The sequence below is a fragment of the Stenella coeruleoalba genome (genome assembly GCF_951394435.1).
Source record: "Stenella coeruleoalba genome assembly, chromosome: 1".
Taxonomy (NCBI): Eukaryota; Metazoa; Chordata; class Mammalia; order Artiodactyla; family Delphinidae; genus Stenella; species Stenella coeruleoalba.
This window is the reverse complement of record NC_137169.1, coordinates 181,375,543-181,399,164: the sequence shown is the minus strand read 5'-3', so window position 1 is coordinate 181,399,164 and position 23,622 is coordinate 181,375,543. Positions and strand designations below refer to the sequence as shown.

General features: G+C 43.7%; 1 long non-coding RNA gene across 1 annotated transcript in view; it reads left to right on the top strand.

Moving 5' to 3' along the window:
* LOC307178038 overlaps positions 1-22,490 on the top strand; it is a 367,206-nt gene extending 344,716 nt beyond the window's left edge. Inside the window, exon 6 of the long non-coding RNA XR_013825125.1 lies at positions 22,384-22,490. This is a non-coding gene — a long non-coding RNA (uncharacterized lncRNA). The remainder of the gene's footprint in view (positions 1-22,383) is intronic.
* The last annotated feature ends 1,132 nt before the right edge of the window (positions 22,491-23,622 follow it).

The window sequence follows — 23,622 nt, the reverse complement described above, 5'->3', positions numbered from 1 at the left end:
TCCTGTTTACCTCCCTGACCTCCATTCTCACTGCCACCCTCTCCTGCCTGCTGTCTGTCCTCCAACCATGCTCGACTACTTGCGTTTTCCCCAACTTCCAAGCTCTCACTCTCTGGGCCTTTGCATTTGTTGGTCCATCTGCCCAGAAACTTCTGCCTTTTATTTTATTTATTTATTTATAATAAATATATATAATAAATAAATATAATAAATTATTTATTTATTTATTTATCCTCCAAGATCACCTCCTCCAGGAAGACCTCCTGACACTCCAGGGATGGTTTAGGTAACATTCACTCTGTCTCCTCTACCCTACACCATGAGCTCTCATAATAATCTTTACATATTAGTTGGTGTGTCCTCAGCACCCAGCTTTGTGCTTGGCCAGCAGAAGAGGGTCAATTAGCATCAAACCATAACATGAAACTTCAGAGGCCCCTGCAGCTCCCTGCACCTACAGCTTGGAGAACTCGATTGACTAGGTAAAGGGAAAATGCCCACATTGAATACTGCTGTATGCTGCTAGAAACTGTGTGCAGAGGGAAAACAAACAAGTGATTAAGTAATGGCAGGCAAGTATCTCACTGAGTCCTATCCAAATAAAATAACAGGAAAAGTGCCTTTCAGTACTGATTAACCGCAGCTGAGAATTAAAGATCATTTGTAACAAATCATTACAGTCAACTGATTTAAAATGAATGAGGGCCTTCCCTGGTGGCGCAGTGGTTGAGAGTCCGCCTGCCGATGCAGGGGACGCGGGTTCGTGCCCCGGTCTGGGAAGATCCCACATGCCGCGGAGTGGCTAGGCCTGTGAGCCATGGCCGCTGAGCCTGCGCGTCCGGAGCCTGTGCTCCGCAACGGGAGAGGCCACAACAGTGAGAGGCCTGCGTGCCACAAAAAAAAAAAAAAAAAAAAAGAATGAGTTTGTACAGAGAACCATTCCTGAATCTGGAGCTAAAGAAACAGAAAGACAGTTAAAGCCCATTAACTTGAGAGTTCCAACCTGTGTATGTGTCGCTGCATGAGGCTGATTTACCATTTACACCAAAGGGGCACCAACCAACCGTGGACGAAGAGCAGGAATCTGAGTTCCCAAACCCCATGCCTGGCTCTGAGGTTGGTGGAGCTTCTCTAAGCTTCTGTATTGGTTACTGAGAAATGGAGGTGATGACACCATTATCATGTGGTATTAAGCTGAACCATATGAAGTTGCCGACAGTTGACTGTACTTAACCTTCAGAAATGACAGTTTCATATGGTTCAAACTGATATTTTTTGTGTGAGGATCAAAATGAAATAATGTAAATCGGAAGATGCTCTACACATGCAAGGCTTGCTGAAAGTATCTCCCAGCACTACAGCAAGACTGTGACAACTGGCAGCAGAGTGGCGTTCACCTGGGGCAAATCCCAGGAACAGTGAGCCTCCCTCATTTGCGTTAATAACATTAGGTTGGAGAAAGAGGAAAGAAGACTAAAAGAGATAAAAGGATTCCTCCAACTGTCAACCCGAGCCCTCCCTTCCTCCCAGGAGGACACTGTGCCACATCCCTTGTGCTATGTCATTTGTAAGTGTAAGCTTTATTTCACTGTAAGTTTACAGTGAGTTCACAGAGGGATGCTGTGTAGTATTAGATGCACCCAGCCACCTCTGGCTCCAGGGTCAGCCCCCAAAGCTGATCCCTGACCACCCTTGTTATGAGGAAACTTCTGAATCTACGTCACGGACATGCAAAGAGTCCTCATAAATGTTTAGTTGAATAAATGGATGAACAAATGAATGAGTTCTCAAAGCCTGGTAGGGCTCTTGCCTGTCCTTCTGTCATCCGGCAGAGGCCTGGTAGATGTGAAATAAAATTCATATTTTATGGCAAGACAAGAAAAATGTCTCTGCCCTTTGGCCTCCTCTCTCCACGCACTGTGCGTGGAGTGTCTGCATGATACATTGACCAGACCTCCCCCCTCAGCAGGAATACCTGCTCAGCCATAAAGAGCAGCATTCTCCTAGCATTGACAAAACAACTCCTTAAAGATACCATTTCTTCTTGATCTTGTAAATGGTCACGTGACCTACCACCGTGACCCTTAGATCTGGATCATGTAAACCGTCAGTGATACATCATTTGATGTACAATCCTCTGTCTCAAAAAAACTTACACAACTGTGCCTTGGCTTCTAATGGGTAGAACAATTCTCAGAGCTTTCTGAGATGCTCTTCCCAGGTTATAATCCTCAAATTTGGCTCGAATGAAATTTTCCATTTCTTTCTTAGATGGACTGATTAATTTTTTGTCAGTGAAGATAAAAGGCACTCTGTGCCCATACCCCCAAGCCAAGGAACTAACATCACTCTGAATCTCCTGATGTGATGCAAACAATGGCAAGCAATTTCTTCATAATTACAAAGTGCTTATAATGAGACAGCTTATTCTTTTTTCTTTTTAATATCTTTATTGGAGCATAATTGCTTTACAGTGGTGTTCGTTTCTGCTTTAGAGATAACTTATTCTTACTTTTAAAATAACATCTACATGGCATTGGTCCAAACCCTTTGCTTAACCAAATAACCATATATATTAATCATACACACACGCACACACACACACAAATGCATGATTTTTAAAACTCCCTTTTCCAACTGCATTAATTAAAGACCTTATTCAGAATTAACTTAACTCACCAGATTCTTTCTAATGATTTTGTCCTCATGAAAGCAAAAATGCACCCTCTCTTCACCTGTACTAACTCATTTTCCTGAAGAATTGATAGATTTCTACCTTGACCCCTGGCATGTGGCTTCTGCTTGGCACTGGGAGGTATTGCTGGAGGCCAGCTTCCTGGGCATGAGAACCATGTGATCACACAGGGCCCTGGGATCAGAAGGGACCTGTGCTTGACTTACTGCTTCGCTGTTGCCATTGTGAACTTCTTAATAGTGTTTGGACAGGGAACCCCACATTTTCATTCTGCGCTGGGTCCTGCAAAGCACTTAGCTAGTCTTGGCAGAGATGGTCAGGAAACAGTGAGAAACACCAAAGGCGGCAGGAGTGATGGTGTAATCCAGGTTCAGAGGGCTCCCGGGGAGCCGCAGGAGGGTCTAAGCTGGCCGGAGGGGCCGATAGGAAAGCTGCAGAGTGGGGAGTCCAGCTGCAGAGGAGTCTTGTTAGTTGGAGAGACAGGCTCTGGGAAAGGGAGGTTTGCTAAGGAATCCTATGAGGCTGGAATGATCAGATTTATGCTATCGGGCTGCAGAGAGACCACGTATAACACAAAGGCAGGAAGTTAGTCCTCCAACAAAGGAAGGAGACTATGTCTCCTAAAGTGGCAAGCAGCCAGAGAGTAAAACCAATAACTGGAAAAATCTGCCCATTGTGTTAATGTGCCACGGACAGGATTATGTCATTCGCTCATTTATTTGTTCCCTCAACACACATTTATGGAGTATCCAATGGGCACGTACTGCGTTTGTTCCTGAGCAATTTTAAAGATGATTCAGTTCCTGCTCCGGAAACTGCTAATCTATATAGAAGAGAAAGACGTGAATGAGATAATATAATGTGATTCATGTTATAAAAAAAGAATGCTGTTGCCCATTGTGGAGTAGGGGCAAGGGGAATGGGCAAGGTTTTTGAGGAAGGTCTTATGAAAGGTGTTAAGACTAGATTTTGAAGGGTCAGTAGGAGTTCAGTAAAGAATGATGATGAGAAGAGCATCTAGACAGAGGGAACAGCATGAGTAAACACCTGGGAATGAGAAATATCGTGAGGCATTTTGACACTAATAATAAGTCTAATACAGCAAAGAAGAGAATGCAAGATGATGAGTAACAGGACAGGGTGATGAAAAGAACAGTAGGATCCTGGCTGTGAAGAGCCTTGAACGCCATTGTGTGGAGCCTGAATTTTACTGCAGGTTAATGGGAGAGACTTCGAAGTTTCTTAAGCAGAGAAGATCAGAGTGGAGTGGATCCCACTCTGGAGATCAGAGTGGAGAAGATTGGAGTGGAGGGGATACCTTTTGCTGCAGTGCAGGGATGGATTTGAGTGAAGAGTGACAGAAGCAGGCAGGTAGTTAAAGAATCACAGATGTTTAAGCAAGAAACAGTAAGGGCCCAAACTCAGGTAATAGCAGAGCAAACAGAGAGTGGGGAAGAAATTAGAGATTTATCTTAAAGGTAGGATGGATTGTAGTTGCCTCATTGGATGGGATGAAAAGGGGGGAACAATGAAGCCTTCCCAGTTTTCTGATTTAGACCTTTGGATTGACAACATTGTCATTAACCATGATGGAGAATAAAAGAATAGGAAGGTAAGAAAATGAGTTGAATTTTGGACAGGTTAAATTCAAGGGACTGTTCCCAGTCTGTGTTAGAAATTTGGAAGCAAGTCATAAGAATTTAGGTGCTTACTGGAGTTAAAGGCATGGATGGAATTACTTATAGAGGATCTGGACGGTTAGAAATTCTGGAGAGCACCAGTATTTAGGAAGTGGGTGTATTAACATGATCCAGTGAAAGAGGCTGTCAGAACAAGCTATTGGAAACGTAGAGGGAGAACCAGTGTGGTAGATTGTATTGCTCTTCCCTATAATTGTCTGTCTTTCCTGGAAGATCATTGGCCCTGCTCATTGCGAGTGGGAGGAGTGTACTTCTTTGATCCCTTGATGTCAGGCTTGGACCATGTGACTTGCTTTGGCCAATGGCGCATGAGCAAAGGTGATGTACACAACATCCAAGCAGAAGATTTAGGAATCACTGTGTGGTTCTGCCATAAGGTCCTCTGTTCCTGGCACCTGGATCCCCAGATGAAGAATAGACAAGGGCAGAGCTACATCCGCGCCTCAGCTGCTGTGGACTGAGAGCAGGAAGGAGACCTTTATTAGTGTAAACCACTGAGATTTAGGGGTTATTATGTTAGTGTAACACAGCAAAAGCTGACTGTTACAACCAGAAAAGACTAGTATCTCAAAACATGAAAGAAACACTTCAAGAAAAAGTGAATGGTCAAGAAGGTCAAAAGTGACAGAGAGGTAATTAGAAGTAGCAAGAGGGAGGTCATGGGTGATCTTGGTGAGAACAGTGTTAGCGGTGTGGTAGGTGCTGAAACCAGATGGCTGTGGATTGAGTCCTGAATGAGGAGGTGGAGACTGTAAGTGTAGATTACTCATTTAATAATGTTGACTGAAGAGAGGGAAAGAGAGAGAGAGAAACAGTTTAAGGTGGAGACAGAGTAGGAGGAAAGTTTTATTTAGGTTAGAGGAGATTTGAAACTGTTTGCAGACTGAGGAGGAAGATTTGCTGGAAATGGAGAGATGGAAGATGTAAGTACAGCTGGCCCTCCGTATCCACAGGGTTCTGCATCTGTGTATTCAACCAACTGCAGATCAAAATTATTTGGGAAAAAAAATTCCAGAGTGTTCCAAAAGCAAAAATTGAATTTGCTGCTCATCAGCAACTACTTACATAGCATTTACATTGTATTAGATATTACAAGTAACCTAGAGATGATTTAAAGTACACGGGAGGGTGTGCATAGGTTATATGCAAACAGTATGCCATTTTATATAAGGGACTTGAGATCCTGGAACCAATCCCCCATGGATACTGACCAATGACTATATTGAGGCTATAGGCCTGAAAATATTTGTATCTGTGACTCCCCCATAATATTAAAAATGATAATAACAAAAACTTACATGGTGCTCGCCAAGTGCCTGGCACAGCCTTGAAAGCCTTGCACGTATTAATTTAATCTTCAAGGCAACTCTATGACGGAGGTACTGTTCTTATCATTCCCATTATAGAGATGAGTAAACTGAGGCATCGAGATTTTGATGAACTCATCCTAGTTAACACAGTTAATATGCAGCAGAGCCAGGATTCAAACTAAGGCCATCCACCTCCAGGGGGGTGGGTCCTTAACCACCATGCCGTATTGTCTCTCATGGAGGTGCAGATAGATTTTAAGCTGTAAGCTCTGCCTGGGAAGATGATGTGCCAGAGAGGGTCGTATGCATCATGAATGAGGGATGTGGCAGAGAAGTATAAAGGGGGTGCTCGAGAAGGAGAAAGTTCCGGTTTCTTGGAGAGCGGAATTGGAAAGTTATGGGCACCAGCCAATTGGGGTACCAGCCTGGTCTTTTTACAGGCTCCCCTCAGCCTCTGTCAGCCTGACTGGGATTGGGTGGTGAGAAAAGATGAAAAGAGAAGAAGAGGGAAATTCGATAAAAGGAGGGCAGAAGAGTCGAGAGAAGGGGGGGAAGCCAAGCTCACATTTGTGGTGCACGCATTACTCACTACGTGCCAAGCTTTGTGTTGAGCTGGGGCTTCCAAGAGGTAGACCTAGTCCTTTCTCTGAGGAGCTCCCGAGAATAAGGGGAGGGCAGACCTAAGAGGCTTCTCTGACTCTGAGGTGAGTCTCAGTGTGATGTGTGCAAAAGGCTAAAGTAAAGCAGGCCACAGAGGGACAGAATCTCCTGGCACAGATCCCACCGAGCGGGAAGCAGAATTGCCAGCCATCTCTCATCCTCAGGATGCCCCCTCCTTTCACGGGCTCTTTGTGAAGCTCAGAGCACGGCTGGCTGATGGAATGTGGAACTCCCCTCCAACCTGGACTAAAGGCAGGAAGGCCATGAGGGCAGAGTTGCTTTCAGAGTTCAAAGTTGGATAAATCTAAAATGGTACCCCACATCTAAGTACCCCAGCTCAGCATGCCTTTTAGGAGGCATTTCAAAGTGCTAGTGGCCTTTCATCACTATTGAGTCTGCAGGACGTGTCGTGAGTTGTCAGGTCACCCTGGGTCACCTCAGTGTGTGGCGGTCGCTTTGAACTGGAGAGGATTCCTTTGGACTCTTGGGAAGTGTGGAGACTTCCCTCCATAAGTGTGCACAGAGAAGCGAGAGAATTTCCCAAGATGGCAGTGTGGGCAAATGGGCAGAGGCTCGCTTCAAGTCAGCCGGCGTCTATTTTGTTCCCAGATAAGACGTGTTGCTGAACTGGAGTGAAATGAGCAATTGACTCTGCTCTGCAAAGTTTGCCCCTCTCTCCCTTCCTTCCTTTGCACTTTACTTTGTCTTCCTAGCTCATCCCCTGACTCTCTATTTAAGAGCAACTACTGTTCAAACAGACACACCACAAATATTAACTGTCTTATGTGAGCCAGGGGACCTCTGTCTCCCAGGTAAGCCAGGATGCCTCCTACAAATCTGCTTAGCAGAGTCCTGACCCTGGAGCACCAGATACAGTCCATTTGAGCATTTCTGATACCAGCATCTCCTACCCAGAGTCCTCTCGGTCAGGCTGACGCTTCCCACTTGGGTCACATTCAAGTCACCTGTTCCTGAATTTACTTCGTGTGGGACTCATCCTCTTTGAGAGAGTCCACAATTCCCAACCCCTTACCTGCAACCTTAAGCCTATATGTTCTTTACTTCTTAATTAATGGCTAGTCCCTTAATTAACTCTGCTGATCCCTGTGTGCCTTGAAGTGGAAAAGAAAAAGTACAAATCAGTGGTAAGGAAAGAACTTCAGAGAAAGTGAAATTGGGACTGGTACTTGAAGGATGATTAGCATGCTTTCTGACATATAGACAAAGAAACAGAGAGTGCTCTAGGTAGAAAGAACAGAGGGTGTACAAAGGCCCCAAAGTGTGACAGAACAGAGTGAGTTCAGGGAAAGGGGCAGTTCAGTGAGGTTAAAGTGCACACCTACGTACAGAGCATGGCAGCTACAAATGACACTGATGAAGCATGTTGTAAAGCATGTTGTCCCACTAAGAAATCTAGCCTTGGGCTTGGCTCTGTAGACAATTGAGGTCCACCAATGGTTTTTAAGTGGGCAATCTCACATGGGTTTTAGAACTCTAAGGGTGGCTGCGTGAAAGGTGGATTCGATGGGCAAAGACTAGAGGCAGAGAGACCGTCCCACTGGAAGCCACTGAAATCCCTCCAAGTGAGACCACAGCCAGGTTCTCAGCATTGATCTCCACAGTGGACCAGGCCGACCATGAAACAGGCACGACCAAGGCAGGCTCTCGCCCAGGGACTCTCAGCCTTTCTGCAGGGAGCCATCTGGTACCCCTCCATGGGTTATAGTCTCAGAATCCTGTCCCTCCACCCCTCCTTTTCACAGGAAAGTAGATAATGTAGATTTTTTTGAAAAGGAAGCCCAGAGAGCCTTGCTAGGAATGAAGGCTGAATGGGCAGAGAGTAAGGTCTGTCCTGCTGCCACTCCATTTATTAGCAGCAAGAGAAGGCAGCTCTATAAATTTCTTCCAAATATTGCACACATTTTATTGGTTTGCTGATGCCCAGTTGGCTATAATGAGAAATTCGCCTCATCAGGAAGATACTGAAATCAGACTATTTTTCTTCTTGTCAATCTCTCTCCCTATACCTGCCTCCCTGCTTTTTCTCTTCTCTCCCTTTGGTCTGAGACCAAATTGTGTGTGACCTTTTCCTCCCTTTTTTGGGCCCCTCCTTCCTGGTGGTTACCTGCCAGGGGCTCTCCCACCAGTTTTACTCTAAGCTAAAATTAAAAAAGAAAAAAAGTGAGATGGACAGGGGGTCTCTCCATGAGGGAGTGCCTGACAGTGAAGGTTAGGAGACATCAGCTAGTGAACTACAGAATATTGGTTACATCTCATTTGATTACACTCAGAAAATGTAAAACCAGCTTTCAGTCACGACTGGTCATTTATCTGCTGAAATGTTCACAGCAATACCTCCACCCACGTTTATCTCCCCCTTCAGCTTCTAGTCAAGGTTTCTAGAAATTAGTGATTCATCACTGAATACAACAACTACTGTGGGATCTGCCAAGCCAGGAAAAATCACCTGGTCCCTGTGCCAAGGTGCTGTCTCTTGTTAGTAACATCTTCATGCAGCTGGGTACTCCTGAGACACAACATCTGGGGACATGCCAGAACAGCATGCTCACCCGAATGTGTGTATCAGGACCACTGAGGATAGAACAGAACCACAGCGCTCCAGACTGGTCTCCGGGGGATCCTAAGAAGCTTGTGATTTGGAGGGGAGGGCAGGAATCCACCCGGAGTCGGCTTTGGGTTCCTAGGCACCTAAGGCTCCCTCGTTTGGATGAGAGGAGAGAGGCTCATTCTTCCTGAGCCATAACTCAAGAGAGCACCACCCATATTTGAAAAGTTAGGGATCAAGTTTGCTGTTATGTCTAGAGCACAGATATTAGCCATTATAGAGTAACAATGTGTTAATGAGGACATAAAGGACTTCTAATTAAACATACGTAATTATTTTTGGCCCCTCCTAAAAGTCTCACCATGGTAGGCAGAATTCTAAGGTGGCCCCCAAGATTTCCAACCCCCTGGCATGCACGCCCTGCCTGATCTCTGAGACGGTGCATATGAGATTTTACTCCTGTAACTAGGTATGTTATATGGCACAGTCGATTTTAAGATAGGGAAATTATCCAGGTGAGCCCGTCCTGAGCACATGAGCCCTTTAAAAGCAGAGTTTGCTTTTTTGGGGGGTGGGGCGGTGTGCTGGTTACAGAAAGGGAAGTCAGAGAGATTTGAAACACAAGAGGAATTCAATGCAAGTGAGATTCCCCATTGCTGATTTGGAGGCGGCCACATGGCAAGGACCTGAGACTGGTCAACAGCCAGCAAGACAGTGGGGACCTCAGACTTGTAATTGCAAAAAGGTGAATTCTGCCAACAACCCGAAGCCACTTGGAAGTGGGTCTTTTCCCAGTCAAGCTTCCGGATGACAATGAAGCTGGCCAGCATGGCTATTTCAGCATTATGGGATCCTAGACCAAGGACCCAGCCAAATGTGCTGAATTCCTGATCCACAGAAACTGAGATAATAACTTTGTGTTGTTTTGAGTGGCTCCATTTGTGGTAGTTTGTTGTATAGCAATGGAAAACTAATACACTCTCTAAAAGGAATAAAGATTTGAACCCATAAAAGAAGCACTTACAGCAGAGGAGAAGTGGCAAACACATTTTGAAAGATGGGAAGCAGGTGGACATAGGTCACCAGTTTAGATGAGCAGAGAAAGTACCTGCAGAAGGGGAAGCCAAAACATAGTAATCTGATTTGGAACTCAGGACAGACTCGGGAACTAGATATACAGGTGCCTCTGAAGACTGAAGTACAAGTGGCACAACACACAGGAAGACTGGGTGAAAGTCCACACAAGGAGCTGATAGACAAACCCCAGATTCTCTCTCCTTCCCCACCCAGTCAGACAACTTTCCTACCTTCAACTCTACAGAAGCCAAGAGGTTTACTTGCTGGAGACACTGAACCAGAGAGGCAGTGGACCTGACACTAGTCACAACTGATAGCAGATGAAAGCAAGGGTATTAAGTGAAAGTCATGTACTGAGCTATAAGACTGTCCCCACCCCCTGTTCTTTCCCCATCTCAGTTAAGCATGTATTACCCTCAACCCCTGAAAAGGAGACTAGAAACATTGTTCCTGGAGGAATGAGATGGCTATTAATTACGTGACTCGGACTGCAACTGATTACTCTACCCTATAGTCACATAGACACTTCACCTCCCACAGTATATGTGCACATGTGTATGTGTATGCTTATAACTTCTAATTAGCTTTCTAATGGTTCATTTGTATTTCAGATATAAATAGACAGAAAAGAATTGGCAGACATTTGAGGCAAGACTCTAGTATAGAAGAGACAAAAACAAAGAAGAAATTGAGATTCAGATGGGACAGAAAATGCAAGGAACAAAAAAAAAAACTTGAGAAAACTATTTCATCTATGAAACAACAGAATAGGATCCTATTTACAAAATAGAAAATAAGAAAAACTCTTGTATATTAAAGATTAAGATAGAAAAAAATTTAAAAATCAACAGAATGTGTAGAAGACAAAAGTGAGTCAATCTCCCAGAAAAGAGTACACAGAAATAGAAAATAAAAGCTAAGAAAATTAGATGATTCATTCCTGGAGGTCCAACTTCTAACTAACAGGAGTCAGATAAAGAGAGAACAAAGAAAATAGAGGAGTGAAAATTATTAAGGAAATATATAAGAAAAATGTCTTCTTTTGAAAGACATGACTTTCCAGATTGAAAGGGCTTATTAAGTGCATAGCACAACAAAAGAAAATAGGAACCACAACAAGGTATGCTGCCGTGAAATTTTAGACCGGGGATAAAGAGATCTTAAGATCTCTTTTTTAAATGTCCAGAGAAAAAAGGCAAGTTATGTGTAAAGTATCAGAAATCAAAATGGTATCAGCTTTCTAAGAGCAAAACTAGATTCTAAAAGACAATAGAGTAATTCCTTCAAAATTCTGGGTGAAAATAATTCTCAACTTAATGTTTTGTACCCAAACTACCAATCAAGTGTGAGGGAAGAATAAATGCATTTTCAGATATCTAAGTTCTCAGTCTCAATTTACCTCTGATGCACCATTTATTTTTTTTTAATAAATTTATTTTATTTATTTATTTAATTTATTTATTTTTAGCTGTGTTGGGTCTTCATTGCCGTGCGCGGGCTTTCTCTAGTTGCGGCAAGTGGGGGCTACTCTTCGTTGCGTTGTGTGGGCTTCTCATTGCAGTGGCTTCTCTTGTTGTGGAGCATCGACTGTAGGCTCACAGGCTTCAGTAGTTGTGGCACATGGGCTCAGTAGTTGTGGCTTGTGGGCTCTAGAGCGCAGACTCAGTAGTTGTGGAGCACAGGTTTAGTTGCTTCGCAGCATGTGGGATCTTCCAGGACCAGGGCTTGAATCCATGTCCCCTGCATTGGCAGGAGGATTCTTAACCATTGCAGGGAAGCCTGATGCGCCATTTCTTAGGAAAGTAGTAAAGGATGTATGCCACAAAACAAAGGAATAAACTAAAAAAAGATGAATGCACTGCATTGGGTGCGGGAAACAGAGGATCTTACAGAGGAAAGAAGAAAAGGGAATTCCTGGTATTTAAGCAAAGGAAGGTCCAGGAGGACCAATCTGTTGGAGACCTGGAGAGCCACCAAGAGTTAAATCCTTAACTTCCACAGGAGTAAATCAGTGTATGCTTTCTAAAATTTCAAATAAGAAAGTAAATTGAAGAAATGGTAGTCTAAATGTGTGATCTAAATTTCTTTAGGTAAATACAAAAATAAATGGCTAAAAGTAGTTCCCTCTGAAGAACAGCCCTCAGTGTTGGGAGGAAATAGCCAAGAAATTGCTTTCTTTCATGATGAGTCTTATAGTATTGTGTGAGTTTTTAAACTCTGTGTCAGCAATCAGAAGGCCATAGAAAACCCACTTTAATTTACATAGTACCTTGACAATAAGAATACTCCTTCTTTATCCCGTGGTTGGGGGGAGAGGTGGAAAAGGGATTATTTCTGATAACTTGAACCTGGTTTGAAAGCCAAGTTATTGTATGTGAGTATATACTCCTGGTTCTCTGTACTAACCTGAGTCTTGGATGGCAAAGCCCATCTGCCTGGTGTTGAGACACAGCTACCATGCCTGTTATGCATACAGTGCTATTGAATCTACAAAGCCGCTGCACGCACATTACCTTGTTCGATCCTAGTAGCAATCTTATGAGGTAGTCAGGGCAGAGCGTAGGATACAGAGAGGTTGGGTGACCTATCCATGGTCACACAGCCTAGATTCCAAAGCAACTGTTGCTCTGTGGACCTACTGAAGCCATTGATCTAAAACAAGGGGAAATATGGCATAAATTTGGAATAAGTCATTTCTCTATCTCTGGTCCATTGTCTATTTTGGGACTCCTAATTTGGGGACATTGAGTCATTCTATTCTCTATTTTTCCTGTCTTTTCACCATGCCAGTTCTTACATTTTTCCTTCCCATTCCTGAATTGCTCTTACTCCATTGCTTGGACCTCATCCCTGCCCCTTTCCTTATGCCTCCAGACTTAATTCTTGGCTTCAGGAATTGAAACATTTGAAACACTGAGAGTAATCAGATACATCATGATCCTGGTGCTACCTTTATGGTTAAAGGTAACCACCATGGCCTGTCCCAGCCTTGGAATCTGAATTAGACCTGGAGACCACTTGATCAAAATCACAAGGCACCCAGCCCATCACATGTTATCTCCTCCACTCTCAGCTCATGTAGAAGTTCAGTCTTCCACAAACACAGTGGTCTTGCAACGTGGAATAGGCCCCCCAAAATGGGCTTCTCACGGTCTTTCACTCTTTTGATTTATTCCTGAAGCACACAATGCTGTTTGAGACTAATGGTGGGAAAAAATGAAATGGGGAAAGTGTCAGGGGTAGAAGAAAGACTACATTCAAAATATTTGCATGTATGTGCCCGCCATCAATGTCGGTTGAGGGAGAAGGTGGTTGGAGAGGCGCCCGTTTAAGTCACCAATATTTTTCCGCCCTCGGGTTCCTTAGAGATCTCTTGATTCCGTTTTGTGTTTGAGGTAGATAGGATCACAGCATCCAGTGTTATGGCTGTAGGCAAAATTCCAACATCTGAGAATATTTTCCTCCCAGATATTTAATTTCCCCTTCCAGCCGTTTCAACACTGGGGCCCTAAACATACATCACAACTCTATCTATCACATCATCTTAGCCTCTTTTGCAAGTCTTTTAATATCCATAGGAAAATAATGCTGTCTTTGATTCTGAGGCAAATCCCTAGCACTTCTTCCCTTGTTTCTAATTAGCAATATTTCTGTGGTAATTAAGAAAAGAGCAGTTCCTCAGTTCTGCAGCATCTTCGATTCAGAGAGAAAGAAAAATACAACAACAACACAAAGTGGGTCTAAGAATGACTCTGTTAGCTGACTTGACTGTATTTTAAACAATTTTAGCACCTTAGTGCATGCGTGCATGCACACACACACACACGTCTGTACACACATATACACAAGCTTGCGCACGCATACACAGTACATGATACGCACGCATCTACACATACTTGCTCACATGCATACACACACTCATGCACAAGCAAGAATATTAACCCATTTCAGAAAGAAACAGGATCCAAATGCACTAATGGAAATACTGTCATTCTGTGGGCAGAACAAATGCATCATCTTAAACCCCGGGCATCCCATAAAATGAACGATCTCAATGAACTGAGTGCTGATGAAAGATGGTCCAGGAGAGGTGGCTTCCTTCTCTCACTGGATGGCTAGAGATGGGCACATTTCCTCCCTGGTCAAACACCCAGGGACTTGGTATTTTCAAGACTCTTCAAAGGCCCATTGCGTATGTTTGCCCTGCGTTAGCTTTTGCTCTTGCTTAGGGAGGGAAGTTGAAACTACATTGCCAGACACAATCTAATGTTGTAGGCTGAGCCCAGAGAGTTAACAGTGCTGTAATTTCCATTTTACAGATGGTATTCTAAAATGTCTCTAAACTCTGGGTGCGTGCATGTGTCCAAAAACACATGCTTCTGTGTACTCCTAAGGGATTAACAAAAAGGTGTTCTACGTCTCAAAAAATAAAAAAAAGTATCCTCTCTGCATTTATGACTTTTTAAAATCAAGGCATATATATATATATATATATATATATATATATATTTTTTTTTTTTTTTTTTTTTTTTTTTTTTTTTTTTTTGCGGTACGCGGGCCTCTCAGTGTTGCGGCCTCTCTTGTTGCGGAGCACAGGCTCCGGCCATGGCTCACAGGCCCAGCCGCTCCACGGCATGTGGGATCTTCCCGGACTGGGGCACGAACCCGTGTCCCCTGCATCAGCAGGCAGACTCTCAACCACTGCACCACCAGGGAAGCCCTCAAGGCATATTTTGAGGCTGGTACTCATCAGCGTTCAGGCAAAGAGCTCTTGTAGTTGTGTGTGTGTATGTGTATGTGTGTGTGTGTTTCAAGGCATTGACACATACCACAGGGCATTATTTGTTTGGAAATTGTAATTATTTCAGGGAATTTCATAATTATTTCTACTGTAGCTAGTTACTTTGTGCTCCTTCAAGCTGAGTTGTGCTTGCTAAGAGATGGAGCTGTGCACTGTTTGATGGCTAAGGCTGTGGGCATAGCCCATGGGAACTGCTGGCCCTGCTGAGGACAGGCTCCTGACTCCATATGTCTCCAGCCCCCACCCTGAGCGTGTTCATATCTGGGGAGGCTGAGCTGGTAAGCAGCATGCCTCTCTTTGCACTGGTTATTTTCTTTCCTTGTGAAATACAAGATTCTCCCATTCCCATGCCTGTCAAATCATAAAGCCATTGGGAGCTAGCACTGGTTGGGCCTCAACGATCACCTTATTGAAACTTCTCATTTTATAAATAAAGAATCTGAGGCTTGGAGTGAAAGGTTATCCCAAGGTCATCCAGCAGCTGAGCACAGTCAGGGCTAGAACGCAGGTCTCCTTACTCGGAAGCTAGTGCTCTATCCACCTCCTTATATTGATTTAATTTCTTTATTAAGCAACTATTATTGAATTCCTAGTATGAATTAAGCATCACGCTAGATGCTGCACGTTCAAAGGAGCCACAAAGTAGAGGGCACAGCAGATGTCAAATGAGACAACATAGAGAGGGAAGCTCACACAGTGCCTGGCTCAGAGGAGGTATCCCATGGGTCCCAGCTTCCCTTCCCTTTCCCCTCCTTTCCTTACCAATACACCTGGAAAGAGGAAAATCTCAGATTTCAATGAGTCAAGTTTTTGCAGGTCTTGGTTGAGGAGCTGATGGGCAACTCCTGTTACTCCTTCAAAAGCACATTTTCTAGTTCTGTGATAAAGCCTCCTAGGCCAGGTCCATGCCTGGAAGAACCTCCTAGGTGTTCTATAAAGGCATCAGGGCCTCCTGCTGCCCCTTTATTCCAGGGTGTTGGGTGAACTCATTGCTCACCCATGCTGGTCTGATTCATAAATACATTAGTGCTGACTCACTGACACCTACAGAGCAGGAAAAGCCATCTCCTTAGGCTGGAGATGGAGACATTCACGAGATGCAGAAATCAGCTCTACTCAGGGAAAGATCACTGAAACATGTTATGGGATGGTTGTCTGGGGAAAATATTGTCAAGACTGTTTGGCTTGGAACTCAAGTTACTCCGTACATTTCCTGAACTCATAACAGGACTCTCATATGCCAGAGATTTAAAAGTCTCCTTGCTTTACTCTCATCCAGAAAACCAGAGACATAAAGTCATGAAAAACCTGTAGTAGCTGAGCCAAGTCATCCCTGATTCCAGCCTCGAATGGGAGGATTCAACTAGAAGGTTCCTTCCAACCCTAAGATGTATGGCTCTAAGACTTTCACAGCCACCACGCTGCAGGCTTTACATGCATCTATCATGCATTGATTTAAAACTTCTCTAGACCCTATTTAAAGTAAGAGCTATAGACTCAGACACTCTGCCCCACCTCTGGACACTCACAAGAGAAGAGTGAAGAAGATGTCAAAATATATATATATCTAATTAGAGGTTAACCAGTACTGTATCTAGAGTTTCTGGGACCCTTTGCAGATATATGAGATCCAGGGCCATCCTTCAGGTATGCTCTCTGGCCACTGTGGTGACCGTCCTGGGGCTTTATCCTCAGCCCCTCTCCCTTTGATTCTTTTCTGCCTACTCTTCAGAGGGCCGATGATCTGTGGCACAAAGCTGAACACACCGAGATGGGTGTCAGGCAGCCTTAGTCGCAGATAGCAAAGCACAAAATAACTAATTCCCAAGGAGGATGAAGTGGATGCCAGGGGACGAAGGACTGATATACTTCCTGGTACAGAACCAAGCCGGATCTTAGCACACAGCTTTTCTCTTTTTCTAAATCTACCTTGTACATGAACACAGAAACTGTCTCTCTATGCTCTGTGAAAACAGGACCTTTTCTGGCAAGACTTCCAGGCACAACCTGTCCTCATGCCAAGCAGCCTCCCTTAGCCAAAACGTCAACTCCGTCAGCCTGGGATTCCCCAAACCACTCCCCTTCCCTGAGTTCTGCTTTGCTGGTTATTTAGACCAACAGCTTCCCTAACTCTCCCCCTTTTGCTCCTTCTTAATCTCAGTCATCCGCTCCTTGTGTTTACTCATCAGTGTCTGCCTCCACAGGAAGTACTGGTACTCTTGTTTTCTCACTCATTTCCCGCAGATAGACTCCAAAATGGCCCTCCGTTATCCTTGCCTCGCAGAGTCACACCCTTGTGTCATCCCCTCACCTTGAGTATGGGCAGGATCTGTTACTTACTTCTAACTAACAGATTATGGCCAAAGTGATGGGCTGTCATTTCCATGATGATGTTCCATAAGATTGTAAAATCTTCTTGTTGGCAGACTCCTTCCCTTGCTGGTTTTGTTAGAGCAAGCAGCCGTGTTGGGAAAGCTCGTGTGACAAGGAACTGAGGATGGTCCCCCACCAACAATCACCCGGAATTGAGGATGGTTTTCAGCAGGCTTCTGTGGAGAAACTGAGGCCCCCTGTCAGAGGGGCTGAATTCTGCTAACAAGTATGTGAGACTGGAAGCAGACTGAGCCTTGAGCAGAGACCACAGCCTTGGTCAGCATCTTGATCGCACCTTTCAGATCAGACCCTTAGCAGAGGACCCAGCTAAGCATGATGCGCAGAAGCTGGGAGATGATACATCTGTGTTGTTCTAAGCCGCTAAGTTTATAGTAATACTGCTCACGTTTTTTTCTTAGAAGCACCCACCCATACGACTCTCCAGTGTTTGAAACAAAGAATTTTTAGATTCAACAATGTGTGAGAGCAATAGGGAACATCTCCTGTAGCCTCCCTTGGATGCGGAAGTCCCCGCCTCCAGCACCTTGGACAGTTCATCATCCACCACCCCCCCTCAACCTGAACTCTGATACCACTGCCAAGCTCAGCATCTTACAAGATAATCATTCTATCTATGGACAGCTCTTCCTTTATTTTTCATAATTATTTTATATTTATGCAACACTAATTCTGTGCTTTTTACTATGCTCTCATCTACATACTTCCTTTAAATTATTCCTCACGATAATTCTATTGTTGATACTATTATTATCTACTTTATAAATATTAGGAAATACAAGCTCAGAGAAGTCAAGCAGTTTTCCCAGGACTTATAAGCATCAGACAGATTTTAACCCAAGTCTGTCTAACCCAAGATCCATGTTCTGAGCCACTATGGTGTACTGCTCCAGTCTTCTTAGAAATCTCTTACTTACGTTAAACCAGACACTTCCTTCTAATGTAGTTTGGATGTTTTAACAATAGAAGTGGGATAAAGATTAAAACAACGTAGACCCATGTACCCAACATCCAGTTTAAAAATGAAACATTATTAATGGAAGTAAAGCTCTTGTTTTTCTACTACATACTGCCTTGCCCTCCCTTTCCATTGAGAAGTAAGCACTATTCTGGATTTGGTAGTCCTCACTTCCATGTATTTATTTATTGTTTTACTTCAAATATACGTATCACTGAACAATAAATAGTATTATTGTGCACAGTTTAAAATGTAAATAAATTGTTCTCATACTAGAGGTATTCTTATTGAACTTCCTTTTCCCATTCTAATTGTTTGTGAGATTTATGAATATACCATATTTTCTTTAGCCATTCTCCTGTTGATGGACAGTTAGGTTATTTCTGTTCTTAGCCGTCACAATCAATTCCACTAGGAAAGTTCTTATATATGTCTTTTTGTGCATAGGTGCAAGAACTTTTCTAGGTTGTGTATCTAGGAATATATTTAGTTCCACCAGCTATCACCAAGTTACTCTCATAATAAGGTTTTGAGATACCTCACCATTGTGTTTGCCCTCCCTGGAGAAGCTCTGATTAGTTAGGAACACTTCTCCAGGACAATGAGATGCTTGCCTGCTTTATCTTGGACAGAATACCTCTACCAGCCGTCTGAGATTGCAGGAAATGTTTCAGAAGCTTTATATTACTGTAACTTGCTATTGATATTTTAGTTATACAATAATCCCTAAGTATTTTTCCACATGAATTACTCTTAAATCAAGTATCCCCAGTTTGTATCTACACAGCTGAATTTTTTAAGCTTAAGTACAGGATTTTAATTCTATCCCTGTTGAATTTCTCTTTGTTAGTTTTAGCCATCCCTAGAGTGTATAGAGATAGTTTGAGTCCTGGTTCTGCTATTTCATCCATAAATTTGATAAGCAGGCTTTCTGCATCTTTGTCTAAGTCCTTGATAAAATAGAGATGATAGAGCCAGAGATGAAACCCTTCAACATACTACAAGATGTTTCCACAGTGTTGATATAATCCAATACCTGGGCATGGTTGGCCAACTCACCATGATGCTAGCTAAAAGTGTTTTGCAGTCCTCAATTTCCTATTCAACCCACAAGAATATCAAGGCAAACTTTGTCCAAGACCTTGCCATATCTACAGTATCAGCTGACTTACATTATCTTACCATCTGGAGATAGGACGCCACTTAAAATGCATTGTTCTCAGTGAACCCATGCTAGCTTCTAGTGATTTCTATCTCCCCTCTAAGACCTCATAGACAGTTTGAATAGTAAATAATCTTAGAATTTCTATGGTGATCCGTATCAAATTCACCAGCCTGTGCAATCTGGAACCCACTTTCTTCTATGAAAATCCAGATTTTTCTCATCTCTAGTCTTCTGGTTTCTTCCCTCAATCATTTCTGAATTGTGGTTTTTATGAGCATTTATAAAAGTTTCTTCAGAATTCTGGCATGAAATATGTTTCCAGGTTTGGAAACTTTCAAAGCCTCCAGGTGACTACTTACTTTTTGTTTGCTTAGTGTGAGTTTCAAGATTACTTTAACAACATCGATTCTGTTCTCTTCTGCTGAAAGATCTTGCCTTTTTGGTAAAGAAACAAAATACTTCAGTGGTTCTCCTTTCTCTTCTCATCTTTAACCTTGCACCAAGTTCTGCAAGCAATGTGCCTGTCTTTTTAAATCTGAACACAGCTACTAAAAGCTTTTGTGTTGTCCCTGACATTTTTCTGAAGCCTCTGCTCATTCCAAGCTTTAGACTTCCTGGCACTATTCTTACAGGCATATGAGACTCTTTTGTATTTGTCCTTGGTTCTGTTTTTCTCCTTTCATCTTTTGTATTTGACCTTTTAATATATAAGTTAATCGAAGAGCTGGCTGGGCAGCCTCACTGTTCCTTCAGGGTACCACTTCATTTTCCTCTTCTTTCCTCAGAAACAGTGCTATTGCTTGTCCACTTCTAGAGAGGAAGAAGGGGGTCCACAGACAAACAAGAAGCAGCAAAGTCATCACCTAACAAAAATCTCCTTCCATGCCAGCCCTACTTCCTACAGTTGGTTTTTTCTTCTTCTATTCCCTTCACCTTTGTGGAGACAGAAGATGTCAGGGAATCAGAAGGAAACCGTGGACTCACAGATGCAAAGGACTTTCCAGCCTCCTACAGCATTTTGGCCCTATGATTTGTAGAGTTTTATGGGACTAAAGATGCTCACTGGCTCCCCCAGGGAGAAACCAAAGAAGCTATCAAACTGCTGCATTACAAAATCTGGATTCCAAAACATGTGTGTGTTGGGGGGTGTTGCATCTAGAGAGAAAAACTGGTTGGAACTGTCTGTTTTTCATTTCCTTCCACATTAAAGCTGAGATTTTTCTATGATGGCTTGGTACGTAGAATGGCATGATTTAGGGTCCCTCACTCCGGAGACCCTCGTCCTAAGTGTCTATTTTCTCTGGTTTTCACTGGCTGTGATCCATTGGCAAGAAAATGAGAATAGACCAGCTGAGCTGCAGGCTACTCCCTGCATACTACAAGCATTTCCCCCTTCCTGAACCACTCTTCCAACCCTGAAATATAAGAAAAATCTTACTACTTCCTGCCATCATCAGTGGGAGGGCAACAAGTGAACTAATGACATAATATTTTGTAAATCTCCTGGATAAGGAAAAGGCTACATTATATGTTGTATGTGAATAACAGTGCCCATATCTGGCAGGTGCTTGGAATTTGCTGGCTGTTCTTTTACTACAAGGCTATATTGTTATTTTTGTTTCTCCAAATAATGTCTCTAGTCCATTTCCCCCCAGTACTGAGGAAGTCTGATTGAGATTTTATAATTTCAGTGGCTCCCATGCTCTCACCCAAGTCTGCCACCTTCACCATCATTAAAAAATGCCCCATTCAGACACATGTATATGCCCGAGCCCCTCATACAGCCAGTGATCCCTAAGTGCTAAACAGTTTCGTCCTGGACTTGGAGCCTGAGCCTGTGGAGCGAGGCTCGGCTAATTTAAGTGCCTCTTGTAACAGAAGGCAACTGGAATTCAATAGAGATAAATGTAAAATATTGAACTAGGGAGTTGAACCATCAGCAGGGCAGGATTCTAAATGGAAAGGTTATGGCTGAATGACTAAGCAGAGGAGAGCACACAATATACCCAAGGATTCTTGCAGAAATACAAGTCCCTGGTGGACCCTGCCGAGAAGAAGAGAGAGGATGCTGCAGAACAGTACAGCTAAAGGAGAGTCTCTTGGACTCAGTGGAAGCTGCTGCTGGGAGGTACCCCTCCCCGTGTACACTGGCTGACAGGGGACAGGGGAATTTGGCCGGTGATGTGGATCTGCCAGGTTTTAGTTGCCACTGTGAAGAGTCGATATTGCTTTTTCTCTGCCAGGCCCTAAACACCAGAAGTAAAATGTCTAATGGTAACCTGAGGCGTTGGTTCTGTCTACGAGAAAAAACAGCCACTCAGGTTGGTTAATTCAATCAAATGTCTGGCCAAGTTCCATGAAGCGATCGATAGAATCAGTTGTTTGACCAAATGGACAAGCCGAATCAGGGAGCACAATCAATCCCATCGCCCCACAGAGCTTCAGCCAAACAAGGCACCGTATTAGAGCAGCAAGGGCTCTCCTGGCTGTCTGTGAAGTTTCCTTACAAAGAGCCCATGGCATTGGCAATGGGCCTCATAGACACCCAACATGGCTCCCCCTTTCCCTTCCTTTAAAGTATGATATCATAGAATTCATGAAAAGACAGGGACTTGCTCTTTAGACTGCCCACACCAGGAAAAGAAAAATGAATGTGGAAAACCAGTTAAAAGGCATGGATGAGCAGAAGGTTAGATTAACCAAGTTTTCAGGTTGGTCCAAAAATTTCTTGGGACACAAAAGTCATTTGCACTGTTTTCTGGCCAGGGTCCACCAACTCTTAACAAACTAGCAGACGCCCCTGTAAGTCCTTTACCTAATGTAGCCCACCAAAGGGTATTAAAGACACACCAGTTATTAACCTCGAAGACAAAAGAGGCTACATGTCACAATTTCTTCCTTTATTAACCTCCTCCGAGCCCACTTTGGGAGTCCCCAGTCCCCAATGAAGAGAGTATCCATCGGTGAAATGAGGGCAGCTCTACAAAGCTCTATATAGTGTTGACATATATACTAAGCTCTTTTGGCCCAATTTTCAAATTCATTGCTCGGTTTTGGCAGGAAACAACATGGAAGCTTCTGCTGGGAAGATGCTTTGCTTCCTGAGTGCACGAGAAAGAGGATCCACGACGCTGGCATTGTCCACAGGAGCACTCCCCTGCCTACTCACAGGAAGGATCTCTTATTTTCTAATCAACCTAGAGCAAGGGGTCCGTTTCAGACACTTTGGCCAGGCCATAGAGTGGTTTCTCTTACATCCATGCGTTTCAGCAAAGGGCTTCCTCTAAGGCTCATGTCACCCTCATCCAAGGTCCACAAAACCCTCTGAAAGAACTGAGCTCATCTGCTTTCCTCTGTCACTTTAGAGGCTGGTGCGCACGGAATCCTCATTCTTGAGACCAGAGTCACAGTAAGCCTTTCCAACCAGTTTTTAATTTAGACAAAGATTAGCAAAAGCACAGTTATTACCACTAAAAGCACCCTTAAAGGGGCCTGTAAATACTGAGCCAAATAGCAGGGATCTGACTCTACTCTCCGAGGCCCTGAGTTCCTCAAGGCCCTTGAAATGTACCTGCGTCTTCCCCATCAGAGGCCCTTTGTTCTCCCTTCTGCCCTGTCTCCCTGTTCGTGGCCCACCTTCCCACTGCGGGATGAGGTAGGCGGCTGGGAGGTGCATCCCTGGATTCAGACCCGGGAGACCAGAGGCTTTCCCATTAGCATTCAGCTGTTGTGCTCTGTTGGGCCCTTCTCTGCTTTACAGGACTAAAGTGTCACGTCAAGAGCTTTAGAAAAATCTCAAAAATCTCGAGAGTAGTGGTTCTTTATTAATTCACTTAATCAGTAAATTACATAATTAATATATTAAACGGTACCTAGAGGCCCAGAATATTGAAAAGGAATTCTGTATTGGCTGCATATTTCGATGGTGATTCTAGATGCTCCCGGTGACAGCTCCAGAATTTCTGTAGAGGAGGGGCTTAAGGGTGCAGTTTGGCTTGAAGGAGAGGCTTCGGGAACAAACCTGAGATTGAATGTTTATTTGGGGTGGCTTTCTGAGAGGGGAGGTGGGATGGAGATCGGGGTCACTCCCGGACCTTCCTGTGCTCTGGGCCCTCCTACATTCTTGCTGCTCTGAATCACACCTGCAAATCGAGATGGCTTTGCGGGAGCGCCCAGCTCTACCCTTCTTTTCCTCTGTCCCCTTCCTGCTCTGCGTCCTCTCTTGATTCCTTATGTCGCACTTTGCCCCATTAGCTCTATACCTGCACCTTTGCCCTTTCCCTCATCACTAACTTTGTT